Source organism: Carcharhinus amblyrhynchos, chromosome 8 (genome assembly GCF_965287045.1).
Source record: "Carcharhinus amblyrhynchos chromosome 8, sCarAmb.v2.hapA, whole genome shotgun sequence".
Classification (NCBI taxonomy): domain Eukaryota; kingdom Metazoa; phylum Chordata; class Chondrichthyes; order Carcharhiniformes; family Carcharhinidae; genus Carcharhinus; species Carcharhinus amblyrhynchos.
The window spans coordinates 17,164,505-17,184,668 of record NC_137331.1 but is presented as its reverse complement, the minus strand read 5'-3'; the positions used below and the strand labels follow the sequence as shown (position 1 = coordinate 17,184,668).

Below are 20,164 nucleotides of genomic sequence, written 5' to 3'. Positions count from 1 at the left end.
CCCTCTAAATTAACCCCAGTAATAACTATAAATTAACTCCAAATCAGTGATTCTCCCACTGGACTCCTCCATGGGATCCCTTGTTGACCACTTAGAGCATTCTGACAGCCAGTTCTGAGTATCAATCAGGTTACTGACAAGTAAACCAAACAAGGCAGTGGAAAACCTGTCTCACTGAGAAACAGTTTTTGGGGCATTTTTTTTTAAAAATTTCATGGGCCTTTCAAGTCTAAACTTTCAAGGTGCCTTGGTTCAGCTTTTACCTTCTCCAACAGAGAGTATAGAACTGGTCTTGCTCTGAAGCATTTAGGTGTAGCATTGGGGTCGACGTAGATCTTGGATTTGGCCTCTTTTATTAACTTCGTACAGTGCCCTGAGCCTAGCCTAAAGATCTCCAGCCAGTTCAGCTTGATCTGCTGGAGTCAATCTCTCTCCAGAAGGCTTGGTTCTTAACCCCGTACAACAACAAATGGGACATGAGCTGATTGCTGTCTGTAAAGCACAGCGGCCATTGTGGTACTTTTTTTTTATTTGTGAAGGTTCTCCCTTGTTGATGGCTAGTCTGGCCTTTGTGTCTTCTAAGCTCAGGAGTTTGGAGCGATTGCATGTCTGTTCCTTGATTTACGGAGACCACAGCCCCCATGTCCATTTCCATTTTCAAGGGATCACTGTTCACCCAGTCGTTCTAAGACTATAGCGACCTTTGTCGTGATGTATTCAGTTGTAATTTCTAGAAGTGGGTATATCTGCATGGTACAGTCAGGTACCATGGCTTCTTCACTGAACAGCACGTGTTTTGCCAATTCCTAAAATTTTGGCTTGGCTGTGTCCTTTGTCAATGCTTGCAATAATCCATTGGCATCTGCATCCGACTGAAATATACTCTGTCATATTCTTGAGCTGTCACTGCCTTTTCTTGACTGCCTGGTGGTATTCTTAGATCTCTGATGTTGTGAGGGATCCTGTAACATCCTGTTTATGCAAGCAGTCTCCATTGAATACATTGCTGCCTGATTCAGCGCAGCTCTCGAGCCCCATTTTCTGCATTTTCCGGTGATTGATAGAACTGCTTCAATGGCTTTTTTTTTAACATCAAGGTTGGCTTCTGCCAATATCTTCTTTTGCGTAGTCAAATTTCATGCCACAGATCAACCTGCCTCACTACGTTTTGTTTGGAGGTGGTCTGAATTCGTAATGTTCTGCTAATCTTTGGAACCTGGCCAGAAATTTGGTGTCAGATTCCCAGGGGTTTTCTCTGCTGTCTTAAAGCAGTATCTCTGGAGTATAACAAAGAGCTTCAGGTCATAGTGGGTTTTCACTAACTGTATTGGCTCATTAGAAGTTTTTGAGTTGGGGCATCGAGGTAGGTCAGACTTCTTATCACGCTGAATGTCAGGCTCTGCGTGCTGTCAGCAAAATTTTTGTTATTCATTATCTTTGAAGTTGGTAGCACAGAGGAAGTAAAGCATGCATTCAGTATATTGGGCCCAGTCTTCACAGCTAGTATCATAGGGTTCAAGTTTCCTGAAAAGATGCATAATTGCTCTTCTTACTGGAGAAGAGTTAATTGTCTTGACTACGGAGTTCGTCTGGAGAGAAAAAATTGTTTTTACTCTTCACTGTCAATATAATAATTCTACCAAGGCCAGCCTTTCATCACAAAAACCCTTTAAATGATAACATAAGAAACAGCTGCACCCTTGGCTTACAGCATGCAAGTTAATACGTGGGGACCTTCAGAATACTGGTCCGGTTAATGCAACAGGTTTTAATCTCCTGCTGCTCACTTCCCATTTTGGAGGGTTTTAACCTCTGCTCACTCAATAATGGAATTCATCCTCCATGAAGCCCACAGGGAGATCTGTTGATGATCCCCTGTCCCTTGGTGGCCATCATAACAGGGTTTAGAGGTTTACCAGACTGATTCCTGGGATGACAGGACTGTCGTATGAGGAGAGATTGAGTCAGTTTGGATTATATTCACTGGAGTAAAGAAGTATGGGGAGTGAAGAGGGTTGCATATAAACTTATAAAATTCTAACAGAACTAGACAGGTTAGACGCAGGAAGGATGTTTCCAAAGTGGAGGTGTCCAAAACGGGGTGTCACGGTTTCAGGATACGATGTAAACCTTTTAAGACTGAGACCAGCAGTATGCCTTAGGCATCAGTGCTGGGTCCACTGTTATTTGTCATTTACATTAATGATTTGGATGAGAATATAGGAGGCATGGTTAGCAGATGACACCAAGATTGGTGGCATAGTGGACAGTGAAGAGAGTTATCTCCAGTTGCAGCGGGATCTTGATCAATTGGGCCAGTAGGCTGACGAATGGCAGATGGAATTTAATTTAGATAAATGTGAGGTGATACATTTCGGTGGATTGCACCAGGACAGGACTTACTCAGTTAATGGTATGGCATTGGGGAGAGTTACAAAACAGAGATCTAGGACTACATGCTCATAGCTCCTTGAAAGTGGAGTCACAAGTGAATAGAGTGGTGAAGAAGGCATTCAACCTGCTTGGTTTCATCGGTCAGAACATTGAATACAGGAGTTGGGACATCTTGTTGAAGTTGTACAAGACATTGTACACTTGGAACACTGGTGACCCGGTTCTGGTCACCCTATTATGGAAAGGATATTATTAAACTAGAAAGATTGCAGAAAAGATTTACTAGGATGCTACCTGGACTTGATGGATTGAGTTATAAGGAGAGGCTGGATACACTGGGCCTTTTTTTTTTCTGGAGCGTAGAAGGCTGAGGGATGATCTTTAGAGGTCTATAAAATAATGAGGGGCACAGATCAGCTTGATAGTCAACATCTCTTCCCAAAAGTAGGTGAGCCTAAAACTAAAGGGCATAGGTTTAAGGTAAGACGGGAGAGCCGCAAAATTATCCAGAGCGGCAAATTTTTCAGAGGATGGTGAGTGTCTAGAACAAGCTGCCAAAGGTAGTAGTAGAGGCAGGTACAATTTGGTCTTTTAAAAAGCATTTAGACAGTTACATGTGTACAATGGTATAGAGGAATATGGGTCAAATGTGAGCAATTGGGATTAGTTTAGGGGTTTATATATATATAAAAAAAAAAGTGGCATGGACAAGTTGGGCCAAAGGGTCTGTTTCCATGCTGAAAACCTAAATGACTCTATGACCCTATGACTGAGCTGAGGCTCAACTTCTTCACCCAGACAGTGGTTTTATTTAACTGACTTCTCTTGGAGTGTAGTGGACAGATTATTGGAAATCTCTTAAATTCATCACAGTAAATTTCTGGGACTTGTGGACAGCATAATAATGTAATTTGGGATTCTGATCCGGGACCCTAACAACAGTAATCCCTCAAGTTTGAAGAAGATAATGGCTGATCAGACCCACCAACAATGAACATAGAAATGGTTCTGTAGTCCCAGTTTGAACGCATAAAGTTGGAAACAGGGCATTGGAACTCATGTTATGACATGGACAGATGCTGTTGCTCGCAAGCGCCAATGAAACATTCATGTCGATCCTTTCCCATCGGAAAATCACAGCAGCAGCTCTTACTTCATCAGAGCCTTTGAGGTCTGTGCAACAAAGCTTTCAGCCTTTGTCAATTCCTGCCCTACATCTCCCTGCTGAGCTAGTCTTCTTGGACAGCACCATGCTACTGAACCCATGGATCTTCCTGTGTCAGCATCTCGATTCAGTTTGGTGCCTGGGGTTGGGGGATACAGGGGTCTCCTTATTGGTGCTACACATCAATGTCTATCTGTACAGCATTGCACTGTGGGAGTTGTGCAGCCACCACCACAAAGTTTGACCCGGGGTGAGAGATGAAGTGGGGTGGGGGGGGGAGCGGTGGATAGCGAGAAGATGGTGGCCTGATAAAGAGAAGGGGAGCAATGTGGAAGGAGGACTGTGCAAGGAAAGGGATGCAGGGGGAGGGCAAGGGCTCGTGATGGCAGTCCGAGGAACAGGAAGTGGATGGAGAAGATGAACAATGAAAGGTAAAGGGAAGACTGAGGGGAGAAAAGCTTGACCCCACCAAGACTACATGAAAAGCTCACAAACAAGTGAGCATATCATTTCCTGAAAATGGGTGAATCAAGACTGCAGCTGAATGGCATTGGGTAGAGGTCTAAGTGCGGCTTTGGTGCCTTGCAGGTAATGGACGACGTGGTGGGGGTGGGGGGTAGAGTTGCAGATGTGGTTGAATTGAAGAATGGATGTCTTCTTGAGGCCGCTAAACTTTTCTACCTGGATTTCTGACATCCCGCATTGTCTGGTGAAGATAGTGTGCTGGAAGAGGTATTTGAATATGGAACTGGGACTTTGAATCCATTACTGAGGGTTGTCAGCCAGACAGGAGAGACAGAGGGGAACTTGCCTGTGCATAATTAATGAGGATCCATGTGCAGAATGCTGCCATTCTGTTTGGCAGGAGAAATGCCACTCAAGCTGCTCATCACTGCACCAAGTCTCAAAATGTCTGTATCTGTTTGGCTATCTTCTCCCACTATCTTAGCTATGTCTGTCTTGTTGGTCTTCTGCCTCCTATGGATTAATCAGTTTCCTCCTTCAATCTCCTTAGTGCTGCTTTTGAGAACTCAGGAGCCTTGATTTACACAATTTTTCAAGTTTCTTTCTGCTTCTAACTTGTTTGCTCATCAGCTGAATCAGCTGCTGCACCTCCCCTTTAAGAAACAAACACTAGCTTTAATTGGATGTATTTTTGCATAAACTGGCCCTGCGATGAGCGTGCAGTTGCTCAGCAGTACATTTAGCTGTGGGCTAAATATATTGCCGCACAAACGTGGGAATTAGCAGGCAGCTTTTTTGACCAATTTTAATGAACGTGAGTTAGCTTTGCATCATGATCTCCTCACCCAAACTGGCCCTTGATCAAAATTTAATCACGTAATCTCTGAAAAAGAATCAGTCGTTGTGGTCTGAACATATCATGATGAGTCACTGACCATTTTTTCCAACAACTCTCTCTTTTATATCAGTGTCCGTTAGTGTTTTCATACCAAATTTCACCTGTCATTTCTGCACTTATCTGTTAACATCCCTCTGAAGTGCTTTTACATCCTCTAGTTTTGTCACTGCTGTGTGTATTTTACAAACAATAAATATGATAATACATGTAAAGTAGAAGTTGTTTCTTCCTCATAATTAGCAATGCAAATATCAGGTTTCAGCAGAGCACTGTGGACCTCTATTACACATCTCCCTGACCAATTCCTTGTTTGTTAATCACATTTACAATTTGATTGCAATTCATTTTCAGCCTGGGTAGCAGTACAGTGGCACAGTGGTTAGCACTGCTGCCTCACAGCACAAGGGACCCAGGTTCAATTCTAGTCTTGGGCCACTAACTGTGTGGAGCTTGCACGTTCTCCCCATATCTGCTCCAATTTCCTCCTACAGTCCAAAGATGTGCAGGTTAGGTTGATTTGGTCATGCTAAATTGATCCTAGTGTCAGGGGATTAGCAGGGTAAACGTATGGAGTTACAGAAATAGAGCCCGGGTGGGATTGTGGTCAGTGTAGTCTCGATTCTATGAAAATCACAGCAATTCATCAATGTGTTCACCAGCAGATCAGTAAGGTTGCTGAGGCACTCCTCCCAGCAGAGTGCAAGCAGAAGATAGACATTAGGGGAAAGCACAAAGGTGCTTATTTCCTTGCCCATATTTGACCCAATGCCATGAGATGTCACATGGCCCATAGTCAATGTTGAGCCTCCTGATTGTGCTAGGTTTGTTGGTAGGACAGAACATACCCTGGAATAATAATGGTGGTGTCTGACACGTTGTCTTATGAAGAGAGACTGAGTAGACTGGGGCTATAGTCTTTGGAATGCAGAAGAATGAGGGGAGATCTTATAGAAACATAAGATTATGAAGGGAATAGACAAGATAGAGCACGGAAGTTGTTTCCACTGGTGGGTGAAACTAGAAACTAGGGGGAATAGCTTCAAAATAAGGGGAAGCAGATTTAGGACTGAGTTGAGGAGGAACTTCTTCACACAAAGGACTGTGAATCTGTGGAATTCTCTGCCCAGTGAAGCAGTTGAGGCTACCTATTGAATGTTTTTAGAGCAAGGATAGATACATTTTTGAACAGTAAAGGAATTAAGGTGAGCGAGCAGGTAAGTGGAGCTGGGTCCACAAAAACATCAGCCATGATCGTATTGAATGGCAGAGCAGGCTTGAGGGGCCAGATGGCCTAGTCCTGCTCCTAATTCTTATGTTCTTATTTCGGAAAGGTATGATTGGTTCAATAGGAATATGCCAGGGTGTTGCTTGACTCGTCTGAAGGACAGCTGTCCCAATTTTGCTACAGATGCCCAGATGTTAGTAAAAGGGGCTTTGCAGTGTTGACAGAGCTGGATTTGCCAATTTTTTTTTGTGCCTAGGTTGATGCCACGTATGAAATGAACCAATGTGACTTCCAATATAGCATTGTTACATTAGAATGATATGCACAGAAAATGTTCCGTGGATGTACCAAATGATCTTGAATGGAAGTGACATCCAGGTGTCACGTGGCCAAATGGACTGATGTGATGCCAGAATCCCATGAGCATGTAGGCAGCCGCTCTGTTCACTTTTCACTTTTTCTTCCAATGTAATGTTGCTCCCTGTAGGCAGGTTATTTAAAAAGCCAAGCACCCAACTTGCAGATAACACAACTTTTTGGAACTTTTTCAGTTGCTGAGTGTCTGGAAACACTCTGGATTCCTTTCTTGAGGTGATGAGTTCTGGGGTTAATCAGAGTGTTTTAAGTGCTTTCTCACAGTTGGGGCAGCAGTGGTGGCGTGGGTGGATGGTCAGAGGCTTCTATGGTTATGGGTGTAGTGACAGCAGTGACCTCTGCTGATTGGGAGGCAGACAGTGACTGACAGCTGTCTGGCAGACCACACTGTACACCCAGTATCTGCGTGTGCTTGTCCATCAGCATCCTCCTGTGTGCCATCTCATCAAGGTCTTCATCTGAGTCCACTTTCATAGTTAAATAAAACTGTCAACATTAGTGCACCAAAGGGTTAAAAGAGTGCAGTTTTCCATTGCTTGTGGGCTTCAAGCATTCATGTTGTCAGTATTTTAAAAAGACAGCGCTGAAGCCTTGAGTGAAAACATACTGGAGGTCCTGGAAATTTGAAATGAAAACAGAAAATGCTGGATAAACTCAGGAGAGGGAAACAGAGTTAATGGCTGGAATTCTGCCATTGTTTACGAAGGGGAACAGAGACTTCCCCGGGAATTATAGACCGGTGAGTCTCACTTCTGTTGTGGGCAAGGTTTTAGAAAAAATTATTAGGGATAGGATTTATAGTTATTTGGAGAGTAATGAATTGATTGGAGATAGTCAGCATGGTTTTGTAGCGGGTAGGTCGTGCCTTACTAACCTTATTGAGTTTTTTGAAAAAGTGACCAAAGAGGTGGATGGGGGTAAGGCAGTTGACGTGGTATATATGGATTTTAGTAAGGCATTCGATAAGGTTCACCATGGTAGGCTTCTGCAGAAAATGCAGATGTATGGGATTGAGGGTAATCTAGGAAATTGGATCAGGAATTGGCTAGCAGATAGGAGACAGAGGGTGGTGGTTGATGGTAAATATTCGTCATGGAGTTCGGTTACGAGTGGTGTGCCTCAGGGATCTGTTTTGGGGCCACTGCTGTTTGTAATTTTTATTAATGATCTGGATGAGGGTATAGTTGGGTGGATTAGTAAATTTGCTGATGACACCAAAGTCGGAGGTGTGGTAGATAGTGAGGAAGGGTGTCATAGTTTGCAGGGAGACTTGGACAAGTTGCAGAGCTGGGCCGAGAGGTGGCGGATGGAGTTTAATGCGGAGAAGTGTGAGGTAATTCACTTTGGTAGGAATAACAGATATGTTGAGTATAGGGCTAACAGGAGGACTTTGAATAGTGTGGATAAACAGAGGGATCTAGGTGTATGTGTACATAGATCCCTGAAAGTTGGGAATCAAGTAGATAGGGTTGTTAAGAAGGCATACGGTGTCTTGGCATTTATTGGTAGGGGGATTGAATTTAGGAGTCGCAGCGTCATGTTGCAACTGTACACAACTCTGGTGCGGCCGCACTTGGAGTACTGTGTGCAGTTCTGGTCCCCACATTACAGGAAGGATGTGGAGGCTTTGGAGAGGGTGCAGAGGAGGTTTACCAGGATGTTGCCTGGTATGGAGGGGAGGTCCTATGAGGAGAGACTGAGGGATTTGGGGTTGTTTTTGCTGGAAAGAAGGCGGCTAAGAGGGGATCTTATTGAAACATATAAGATGATTAGAGGTTTAGATAGGGTGGACAGTGATAGCCTTTTTCCTCGGATGGAGAAATCTAGCACGAGGGGGCATGGCTTTAAATTAAGGGGGGGTAGTTATAGGATGGATGTCAGGGGTAGGTTCTTTACCCAGAGGGTGGTGAGGGATTGGAATGCCCTGCCTGCTGCGGTTGTAAATGCGCCTAGTTTGGGGGCATTTAAGAGATCCGTGGATAGGTTTATGGACGAAAAGGGATTGGTTTAGGTTAGAGGGTCATTGTTTTTTTAACTGGTCGGTGCAACATCGTGGGCTGAAGGGCCTGTTCTGTGCTGTAATGTTCTATGTTCTGCAGCCACGGAATCAGAAAGGATGAGAGGTGGACAATGGATATGTCCATTGACCTTTTGGGATTTTCTGGTCTCGCTTGAGGAGGCTGTAAAATCCCACCCAATCTGTATGACCCTTCTGTAGCTTTAGTCTTTAATTGTAGAAAAGGAGACAACCTTTTCCAGTTTTCCTCTATTCTACTATAGACTAATTTATTTTTTCTCTCGTAACATCAAGGATTGAAAGTTGGTGGATCTAAATTATCCCATTCTGTACTAATTCAAAATCTCAAACTTAGTCTGTGTCTTCATCCAGACCTGCAAAACACTGAATATTTATAGAGTCACGAGTTTTACAGCACAGAATGTGGCCCTTTGGCCCATCTTTCTGCTCTAGCCATTAAGTGCCTATCTAGTCTAATCTCATTTTCTAGTACTTGGTCTGTTGCCTTCCTTGTTTGCTATGGACTTTAAAATGCTTGCCTAAATGTTCTGAAGGCTCCCACCTCTACCACTCTTTCAGGCAGTGAGTTCCAATTCCTATCACCCTCTGGGTGAAAATGTTTTTCCTCAAATCTCCTCTAAATCAGCTGTCCCTTACCTTTCTTTAAATTTATGCCCCTGGTTATTGAACTCTTTTAAGAGGAAAGGTTTCTTCCTATCTATGTCCTTCAACTTTTGTGCACCTGAATCAAGTCCCTCCCTCAGCATTCTCTGCTTTAATGAAAACAACCCCAGCATAACCAGCCTCTCTTTATGGCTGAGACATTCAAATCCAGGCAACATCGTGGTCAATCTCCGCTTTTCTAGTGCAATCACATCCTTCTAAGAGTGTTGTGATTGAATGTCAAACAGTACTCCAACTGTGGCCTAATAAGTGTTTTATACAGCTCTGTCATAACCTCTCTGCTCTTATATTCTGTGCCTTGGTTAATAAAGGCATGTATCCCATATGCTGTCTTAAGCAATTATCTACCTGTCTTGCTGCAATCAGGGACTTATGAACATGCGCCCAAGGTACCATAAACCTTTGTACTTTTAGTCCTACTATTCACTGTGTACTCCCATGCTTTGTTAGTCCTCCCAAAATACATCACCTCACACTTTTCTGTGTTTAATTCCATTTGCCACTGTTCTGCCCATCTGACTAGTCCGACTGCATCGTCTTTTAATCTAAGGCTTTCACACTAATTTTTGTGTCATCTGTGAACGTACTGATCATAGCTTTCACATTCACATCTAGATTATTAATGTACGCTGCAGACAGTAAGGGACCCAGCTCTGATCCCTGTGGAACTACTGGACACCGGCTTCCAGTCATAAAAACAGCCTCCTACCATGAAGCCAATTTTGGATCCAGTTTGCCAAATTACCCTGGATCCCATGGCTCTTACCTTCATCAGCATCCCGTGTGGGACCTCGTCAAAAGACTACTGAAGTCCATCTAAACTAGATCAATTTCACTGTGCTCATCTAGTCAACTTCTCAAAAAAAAATGCAATCAAATTTGTCAGATATGATCTCCCTCTGACAAAGCCATGCTGACTGTGCTTGATTAATCCTTGTCTCTCTGATTGGAAATTAATTCTGTCCATCAAATTTTTCTCCAATAATTTCCTTATCACTGATGCTAGACTCACTGGTCATTGCTAGGTAATTCCCTAGTTTTTCCCTACTTGAATAATGGTACCACATTTGCTGTCCTGGTGTATGGAAGATGGATAACAGCAAGAAAAGGGTGAAGGGAACACTGAAGATCCAGTTGAGAATCCTGTCTGTGCGGAGTCTGCACGTTCTCCCCAAGTCTATGTGGGTTTCTTCCGCGTGCTCAGGTTTCCTCCCACAGTCTGAAAGACATGCTGGTTAGTTGCGTTGGCCATGCTAAATTCTCCCATGGTGTACCTGAATGGGCACTGGGGACTTGGGGATTTTCACAGTAATTTCATTATGTAAGCCTACTTGTGATCCTAACAGAGAAACTTTAAACTTTGATTTGGAAGTATATCACCATTCCTTCACTTTTGTTGTGTAGCATTCCCTTGATAACAGCACTGTTGGTGTACGTGCAACTCGTGGCCTGTGGTGATTTCAGGAAGGCAACTCATCACAACCTTAAAGGCAATTAGGGAAGAGCAACACATGGTGGCCTAGCCAGTGACACCAGCATCCTGTGATTGAATAAATAAAAACAAAATAAACTCAAACTGAAAACAAAATCAACTTGCCTTTTTCTTGAAAACATAACCTACTTCTTTATCACAGCAGTTTTAACTTTGCTTAGTCTTTTGTAAATTTTCTTTTTAAGCATCTTCATTGTTACACACTCACTTCCTTCCAATTCATGGGGACTGTTCTTGAACCGAGGCAACACTGGACAGTTGGAACCAATACCTCAACTGCAAGGCCATTTTACTTCCATTTGTATCAAACATTGCATGTGATTTTTTTTTTTCCCAGGGTTTCTTTTGGCATGGGGATCAATTTCCCCACTGATTTAATGATATAACTATTTCAATGTGCATTACATGATACACAACTATCACTTGCATACTTTAGAAATTGTATGAATAAAGTATTTGATCAGCCTTCCATCGTCTGCTATTTAAAGGGAGCTCATTCATTTTAAAAGATATTGTTATCACAGCAAAGAATGCTTTATGTCATTAAATATTTGTACTAATATTTCTTGCATATTTTCCAAATTCTGGTTATCTAGTGCTAGTATACATTTTCTGGAAGTTTGACTGGTAAACCCCCTTGTGGAAGGTTGTCATGGGCCTATGGACTAACTGTGTTATAACTCCTTGGGAACTTTCATTTTTACTGGAGCAATGAGGATTACAGTGATGCATTTGTGTTTTCAAAAAAAACTTTTATATATAAAGCTGAGATTTGAGTTTTGTGTGGAATACAATGGATGTCGTACAATTTAGTTCTGAGATCCATGCGAGAGCATTCATTATGTTTATCTTAAAAATAAAAATGAAATGCAGGAATGGGGCCTTGCCTGTTGAACTCAGAACGACTAGTGTTACAGGAGCCATTGTCTCCATATTTGCAGTAAAATAATTCTATGGCTTTGTGCTGAATAAAGAGCTGTGTTTTCTGAAACACAGCTCTGAAAAAATGTAAATAACTAGCTCCTCATCAATGGTTAATTTGTTTATCTTTTCAGGCAGCAGTTCAGATTGCATTTCAAGAAAAAATAATTTTTAACAAGTTAAACAAAACATGGAATGCAAGCAAGCTCATTCTGGTATAAACAGAAATTCTTATCTAGTTGGATTTTGTTCAACTGAAGTACAAATGTATTTGTGCTGGTCGCTTGTTTCAGATGTGTGTTTTTTTTTCTTTTTCTGTCTCAACCATACCATCTTCCAAAAAGAATACTCTCCCAGAAGCTTTGTACGTTATTTTTAAAAAATGCATGTCATATCATCTGAGATTTGATGATCATTAGAGACATTTGTCTGCTCTTGTTTTTGGGTGTGGGTGTTGTGACTCGCTGTTTGCCTGTTTCCCATCCCTTTGAGGCATGTAACAGGCAAACATTGTGCTGCCTCCTCATTTGCCTCAGTGAAGTATTCATTCAGGTGTGACCTGTGCTGTCGGCTGGCTGAATGTTCAACAGGGAATATAACAGTGTGTTAAGCTATCATGTGTTGCATGTCGCCTCTAGCTTTTAAAAGCAGCCTACTCCTCTTAAGGAGGAGTTGCACTCGGAAGCTGCTTCTGATTGCCTGAAGTGAGGTTAGTTAGATGTGGAAGGTAATGTAACGGAACACAGAAGAGAGAGGGCTTCCTGATTTATGGATGTGCTGTCCCAACCTTGGAGATGGAACTTGATAGGAATCTATATTGATCTGATTATTGTCACATGTATTAATATGCAGTGGAAAGTATTGCTTCTTGCATGCTATACAAACAAAGCATACCATTCATTGAGAAGGAAAGGAGAGACTGCAGAATGTGTGTTACAGTGATAGCTAAGGTGTAGAGAAAGATCAAGTTAATCGGTCAATTCAAAAGTCTGATGGCAGCAGGGAAGAAGCTGTCCTTGAGTTGGCTCGTAACTGACCTTAGACTTGTATATTTTTTTGCAATGGAAGAAGGTGGAAAAGAGAATGCCCAGGGTGGGTGGGGTCCTTAATTATGCTGGCTACTTTTCTGAGGCAGTGGGAAGTGTACACTGAGTCAGTTGATGAGGCTGGTTTGTGTGATGGATTGGGCTACACTGACAATGTTTTGTACTTTCTTGCTATCTTGAGCAGAGTAGGAGTCATACCAACCTGTGATACAACCGGAAGGGAATGCTTTCTATGGTGCATCTGTAAAAGTTAGTGAGAATTTAGCTGACATGCCAAATTTCCTTAGACTTCTGAGAAAGAAGAGCATTGGTGGGCTTTCTTAACTATAGTATCGGCATAAGAACATAAGAAATGGGAGCAGGAGTAGGCCATCCAGCCCTTCGAGCCTGCCCCGCCATTCAATAAGATCATGGCTGATCTGTCGTGGCTCAGTTCCACATTCCCGCCCTCTCCCCATAACCCTTAATCCCCTTGCCTATCAGAAACCTATCAACCCGTGTCTTAAATATATTTAGCGAGGCAGCCTCCACCACTTCAATGGGCAGAGAATTCCAGAGATTCACCACCCTTTGAGTGAAGAAGTTCCTCCTCAACTCCGTTCTAAACCACCCCCCCCCCCCCCCCCCCCACTTTATCTTGAGGCTGTGCCCTCTCGTCCTACTGTCCTTTCTGAGCGGGAAGAGCCTCTCCACCTCTATCCTATCCATCCATTTCATCATCTTATATGTCTCAATGAGATCTCCCCTCATTCTTCTAAACTCTAACGAGTACAAGCCTAGTTTATTCAGCCTCTCCTCATAGTTCAACCCCCTCAACTCCGGTATCAGCCTAGTAAACCTCCTCTGCACTCCCTCCAAGGCCGAAATATCCTTGCGTAAGTGCGGTGACCAAAACTGTACACAGTATTCCAGCTGCAGCCTCACCAGTGCCCTGTACAGTTGCAGTGAGACCTCCCTACTTTTATATTCAATCCCCCTCACTACGAAGGCCAGCATCCCATTTGCCTTTCTGACCACCTGCTGCACCTGCAGGCTGGGTTTTTGCGACTCATGCACAAGGACCCCGAGGTCCCTCTGCACCGTCACATGCTGCAGTTTTTCACCATGTAAGTAATAGTCCTTCCTACCACTATTCCTACCAAAGTGGACAACTTCACACTTGCCAACATTAAATTCCATTTGCCAGTTCCTGGCCCATTCGCCCTGCCTGTCTAGATCCCTCTGCAGACTTTCCACACCCTCCGCACAATTTGCCGTTCCACCAATCTTGCTGTCATCAGCAAATTTCAACACCATACACTTGGTTCCCTCCTCCAGATCATCTATATAAATGGTAAATAGCTGAGGCCCCAGCACCGACCCCTGGGGCATTCCACTAGTCACCAACCACCAATCCGAATAGCACCCATTGACCCCCACTCTCTGCTTCCTATTTGACAGCCAATCCCCTATCCACGCTAACACCCTATCCCCAACTCCATGCCCCCTGACCTGCTGTAATAACCTCTTGTGCGGCACCTTATCAAACACCTTCTGAAAATCAAGAAAGACCACATCCACCGGCTCTCCTTTATCCACCGCCCTAGACACATCCTCATAGAACTCCAATAAATTCATCAGACACGACTTCCCCTTAACGAAACCGTGCTGCATCTGCTCTATCAAACAATTCTCCTCAAGGTGCCTCGCTATTTTCTCCTTGATCACGGATTCTAGCATTTTACCTACAACAGACGTTAAACTAACCGGCCTATAATTCCCTGCCTTTTGCCTGCCACCCTTCTTAAACAGCGGCGTAACATTAGCCGTTTTCCAATCTTCCGGCACTTTCCCGGAATCCAGCGACGTTTGGAAAATAATCACCAAGGCATCCACTATCACCTCCGCCATTTCTTTCAGAACCCTCGGATGCATTCCATCCGGTCCTGGGGACTTGTCCACAATCAGTCCCTCCAGTCTTTCGAGCACTGCCTCTCTAGTAACAATAATGTCATTCAGGCCCTCCACTCCTACCATCTTTCCATCGCTAACACCCGGCAAATTATTCACGTCCTCCTCTGTGAAGACCGATACAAAAAAGTTATTCAAGGCCTCAGCCATTTCCCCGTCCCCTACCGCTAAGTCCCCCCTCTCATCCTCTAAGGGTCCAACGTTCACCCTAGCCAGCCTCTTCCTTTTTATATATTTATAAAAACTCTTACAATCCTTTTTTTATATTTAGCGCTAGCCCAGCTTCTTTATCAACTTCTTCGTCATTCTTTGTTGTTATTTAAACCTCTCCCAATCCTCTTCTCGCCCACTACTCTTCGCTACTCTAAACGCATCCGCTTTTAATTTAATACTTCCCTTTACCTCCTTCGTTATCCACGGCTGATTATCTTTCCTCCTACGATCCTTTTTAACCATTGGAATAAATTTCTGCTGAGCACCAAGAAAGATCTGCTTAAAGATCCTCCACTGTTCCTCAGCAGACCTACCTTCCAATGCGCTCCCCCAGTCCACATTCGCCAATTCCTCTCTCATCCTATTGTACTCCCCTCTGTTCAAACAAAGGACACATATCTGGGAACCCACTTTCTCCTCCTCCATCTGCATCAGAAACTCCACCATACAATGATCACTCTTCCAAAGAGGATCCTTCGCCACAAGGTCCCTAATTCTACCCGCCTCATAACATAGCTCACTCCCTCGTCGGCTCCAACACACACTGTTCAAGGAAACTATCCCGGCAGCATTCCAAGAACTCCTCCTCGAGCCCACCGCGTCCAACATGGGTCGACCAATCAATATGTAGATTGAAATCCCCCATAATTATCGCCGTTCGATTCCTGCGCGCCGTACTTACTTGTGCGTTAATAGCTCGCCCCACCTCCAGATCATTATTTGGGGGCCTATAGACAACACCCACCAGTGTCTTCCTCCCTTTGCTGTTCCTAATCTCCACCCACAACGATTCCACTTTCTGCTCTTTGGCTCCTATATCATCCCTTACTACCACCCTGATACTATCCTTAATCGGCAGAGCTACGCCCCCCCACCTTTTTCCTCCTTCCTAAACACTTGATACCCCTGTACATTCAGTTCCCAGTCCCTGTCACCCTGTAGCCACGTCTCTGTAATGGCCACCAGATCATATCCATTTGTGCTGATCTGCGCCACCAGCTCATTCACTTTTTATTCCGAATGTTTCGTGAATTCAGATAAAGTGCCTTCATCCCAGCCTTCACCTGTACCCTATTAGCCAGAACGCCTCCAACCTTACTCACGCCCCCTACTCCCTTTTATTATTGGGACATCCTTGGCCTCTTCCCTTACCTGTACCCTCTCCTTTACTTTAGACCCCGCGATTTCACCTACCCTCGCACACACACCCCCTCCCCCCCCAATTAGCTTAAAGCCCTATCTACACGATTTGCCCGGACTCTGGTCCCAGCACGGTTGAGACCAACCCCATCCCACCTGAACAGGTCCCACCTACCCCAATACTGGTGCCAATGCCCCATAAATTCAAACCCATTCCTCCCACACCAATCCCTGAGCCGCCCATTCACTTCCTTAATCTTGTCAACCCTACGCCCATCTGCACACGGTTCAGGCAGTAGACCGGAGATAACCACCTTGTCGGTTCTACTTTTTAATTCCATTCCCAGCTTTTCATACTCCCTCCCCAGATCCTTAGTTTGCATTTTGCCTATGTCGCTGGCACCCACATGTACTACAATGACTGGATTCTCACCCTCCCACTCCAGGTTCCTCTGCAGCCCAGATGCAACATCCTGGACCTGAGCACCAGGCAGACAACACACCCTTCTGTGCACTTTGTCATTGTGACAAAGGACAGTGTCAATACCCTTAACCACACTATCCCCAATTACAACTACATTCCTTTTCACCTTCTCTTTGCCTATGTCCTGTGTCTGCATCACTGTACCGTGTGCAGTTTGCTCACCAACCTCACAGCCCTTGTCCTTGTCCACACTGGAACCAAGAACCTCAAACCTGTTATGTAGATTGAGGCATGGAGGACCAGGACAGGTTTTTGGTGATCTGGACACCTAAAAACTTGAAGCTGTCGACCATTTCTACTTTGTCCCCATTGATGTAGACAGGATACCTCAAGGATCTGTTTTGGGGCCACTGCTGTTTGTCATTTTTATAAATGATCTAGATGAGGGTGTAGAAGGATGGATTAGTAAATTTGCTGACGACACCAAAGTCGGAGGAGTTGTAGACAGTGAGGATGGATGTTACAGTTTGCAGAGGGACATAGATAAGCTGCAGAGCTGGGCCGAGAGGTGGCAAATGGAGTTTAATACGGAAAAGTGTGAGGTGATTCACTTTGGTAAGAATAACAGGAGTACAGAATGTAGGGCTAATGGAAGGACTCTTAGTAGTGTTGATGAGCAGAGAGATCGCGGTGTACATGTGCATAGCTCCCTGAAAGTTGGCACCCAGGTTGATAAGGTTGTTAAGAAGGCGTACGGTGTGTTAGCTTTTATTGGTAGAGGGATTGAATTTCGGAGCCGTGAGGTCATGTTATAACTGTACAAAACTCTGCTGCAGCCGCACTTAAGAGTGTGGCGTACAGTTCTGGTCGCCGCATTTATAGGAAAGATGTGGAGGCATTGGAAAGGGTGCAGAGGAGGTTTACCAAGATGTTGCCTGTGGGAAGGTCTTATGAGGAAAGGCTGAGGGACTTGAGGTTATTTTCATTGGAGAGAAGAAGGTTACGAGGTGACCTAATTGAGGCATACAAGATGATCAAAGGATTGGATAGGGTGGACAGTGAGAGCCTTTTACCTCGGATGGTGATGGCTAACACAAGGGGACATAGCTTTAAATTAAGGGGTGGTAATTATAGGACAGAAGTCAGAGGTAGGTTTTTTATTCAGAGAGCATAGTAAGGGCGTGGAATGCCCTGCCTGCAGCAGTTGTGGACTCGCCAACTTTTTAAGGGAGTTCAAATGGTCAGTGGATAGGCATATGGATAATATTGGAATAGTTTAGGTTAGAGGGTCATTAGATTGGTTCCACTGGTCAGCGCAACATTGAGGGCCGAAGGGCCTGTACTGCGCTGTTATGTTTTATGGGACATGTTCTCCACTATGCTTCCTGAAGTCGATGACAGTCTCCTTTTATTTTGTTGACATTGAGGGGGAGATTATTGTCGTTGCAGCAGTTCACCAGATTCTATCCTTCAAAAACCGCACAATGGCCATCAACATGTATCAAAAATAAAGATGTTGATGACAGGCTACGTCTGGTGGCCTGGAATTGACAGGGACGTAGAGAAAATAGTACTAACATGTAGAATGTGTCAGGAAAACCAGAAGGCACCACTAGAACTTCCCTAAATTGCTGGGAATGGCTAGGAAAGCCATGGGTTAGGATACATGCAGACTTGGCAGGACCATTCATGGGCTCCATGTTATTGTTAATTAACACCCATTCAAAATGGATGGAATTGCACCAAATGACACACACCACATCACAAAACATGATAGAAAAATGATGACCATTTTCTGTACCCATGGAATCCCAGAAGTCTTAGTGATGGCCAATGAGACCCCATTTACCAGTAGGGAATTTAAGACAATTATAGAAACAAATGGAATAAGACACGACTACACAGCCCCTTACCGCTATCATTGAACAGACTAGCAGAACGAGCAGCCCAAACGTTTAGAAGGAGAATGAACAAACAGACCAGGGAATCTGTAGACACCAAACTGACATGTTTTCCCTTCAGTTATAGAATGATGCCACATGAGACAACAGGTGTGTTAGTAATGGGCAGGCGCCTATGGACTCGGCTAAGCCTTACATTCCCGAACCTAAATAAAAGAGTGGAAGAGAAGCAAGAAGCTCAAAAAAGGGGTCATGATTTTTTTAAAAAGTGGATAGAGACTTTTCAGAGAGTGTCATGGTCTTGGTGTGAAATTCTGGAGGCAGCACCCACCGAAAACAGGGAACAATTCTCTCCAAAATAGGGCTCGTGTCCTATCTGGTAAAAGTTGGAGACACAGTTTAAAAAAAAAAGGACGATCCAAAACGCCGAGAGCTGTCAGCAGAAGCAATCAACTCAGTGAGTATGCCACTGGCAACCCCAAATATCCGGAGAGAGGATAAGACACATCCACCAACAGGAGGCCCCAAAATGCCATATGAGATCTCCGACTCTGAAATGGAGACCGAAACAGTAGAAGGTCAGTCAGAAGCTATTGGTAGGGAAGAGCCACTTCCAATAATACCTTAACGGTCATCAAGAAAGAGGCACTTACCAATACACCAGAATGAAGGAGGAAAAAATCCAAGGGACAAAAGGTGAGGAAGACCCTGGTGCCCAAGGAGCGAGGGAGAGTCCTTGGACTTGGAGGGGGAGGGTTTGATAACCTCCATGATCTGCATGGGGAATTACTAATAGACATCCTAGTTGGGCTCATTGAATATAAGCTCCCTAAGGTAAATAGCCAGTCCATGGTAATGTATTTGGACTTTCAGAAAGTGCTTGAGAAAGTTCCACTTTTGTTTCCATTTTTGTGCAAGATTAAAGCACGTGAGATTGGGGAACTGTATTGAGATGGATAGCAAGGAAACAAAGAATAGGAATTAATGGATTATTTCAAATTCACAGGCAATAACTAGTGGAATGCCACGGGATCGGCTGTGGGACTCCAGCCATTCACAATTTATATTAGTGATTTGGATGAGGGTACAAAATGTAACATCTCAAAGTTTGCAGATGATACCAAGTTGGATGGGAGGGTGAACTGTGACGAGGATGCAGAGATCCTTCAGAATGATTGGGACTGGTTGGGTGAGTGGACTAATCAATGGCAGATGCAGTATAATTTAGAACAGTGTGAGGTTATTCACTTTGGAAGCAAAAACAAGAAGGCAGATTGCTACCTCAGTGATTGTAAATTAGGAGAAGGGAGTGTACTTGTGCACCAGTTGCTGAAAATAAGCATGCAGGTGCAGCAGGTGGTAAAGAAGGCAAATGGCATGTTGGCCTTCATTGTGAGAGGTTTTGAGTACAGGTGCAGGGACGTGCTGTTGCAATTATACAGTGAAGCCACACCTAGAGCATTGTGTGCAGTTTCCTTCCCCTTTTCTTAGGAAGGATGTTCTTGCTCTCAAGGAAGTACAGTGAATGTTTACCAGTCTGATTTTCTGGGATGGCGGGACTAATGTATGAAGAGAGATTGATTGACTAGGTTAGGATTGTTTTTGCTGGAGTTCAGACGAATAAGGATGGGGTCTCATAGAGACTTATTAAATTCTAACAGGACTAGACAGGATAGATGTAGGGAAGACATTCCCACTATTGGGAATATGTCCAGAACCAGGGGTCAGAATCTGAGGACTTAGGGATTTAGGATGGCAGTGAGGAAACATTTTTTCACCCAGAACGGTGGGCCTTTGGAATTCATTACCACAAAGTGGTTAATGCCATTGAACATTAATGTATTCAAGAGGCAG

The 20,164-nt window shown here is 44.0% G+C and overlaps 1 protein-coding gene across 3 annotated transcripts in view; it reads left to right on the top strand.

Annotated features, from left to right (window-relative positions):
• Positions 1–20,164, top strand: part of oxr1a (oxidation resistance 1a) — a 588,813-nt gene that overhangs the window by 59,050 nt on the left and 509,599 nt on the right. The gene's annotated exons all lie outside the window — the stretch shown is intronic.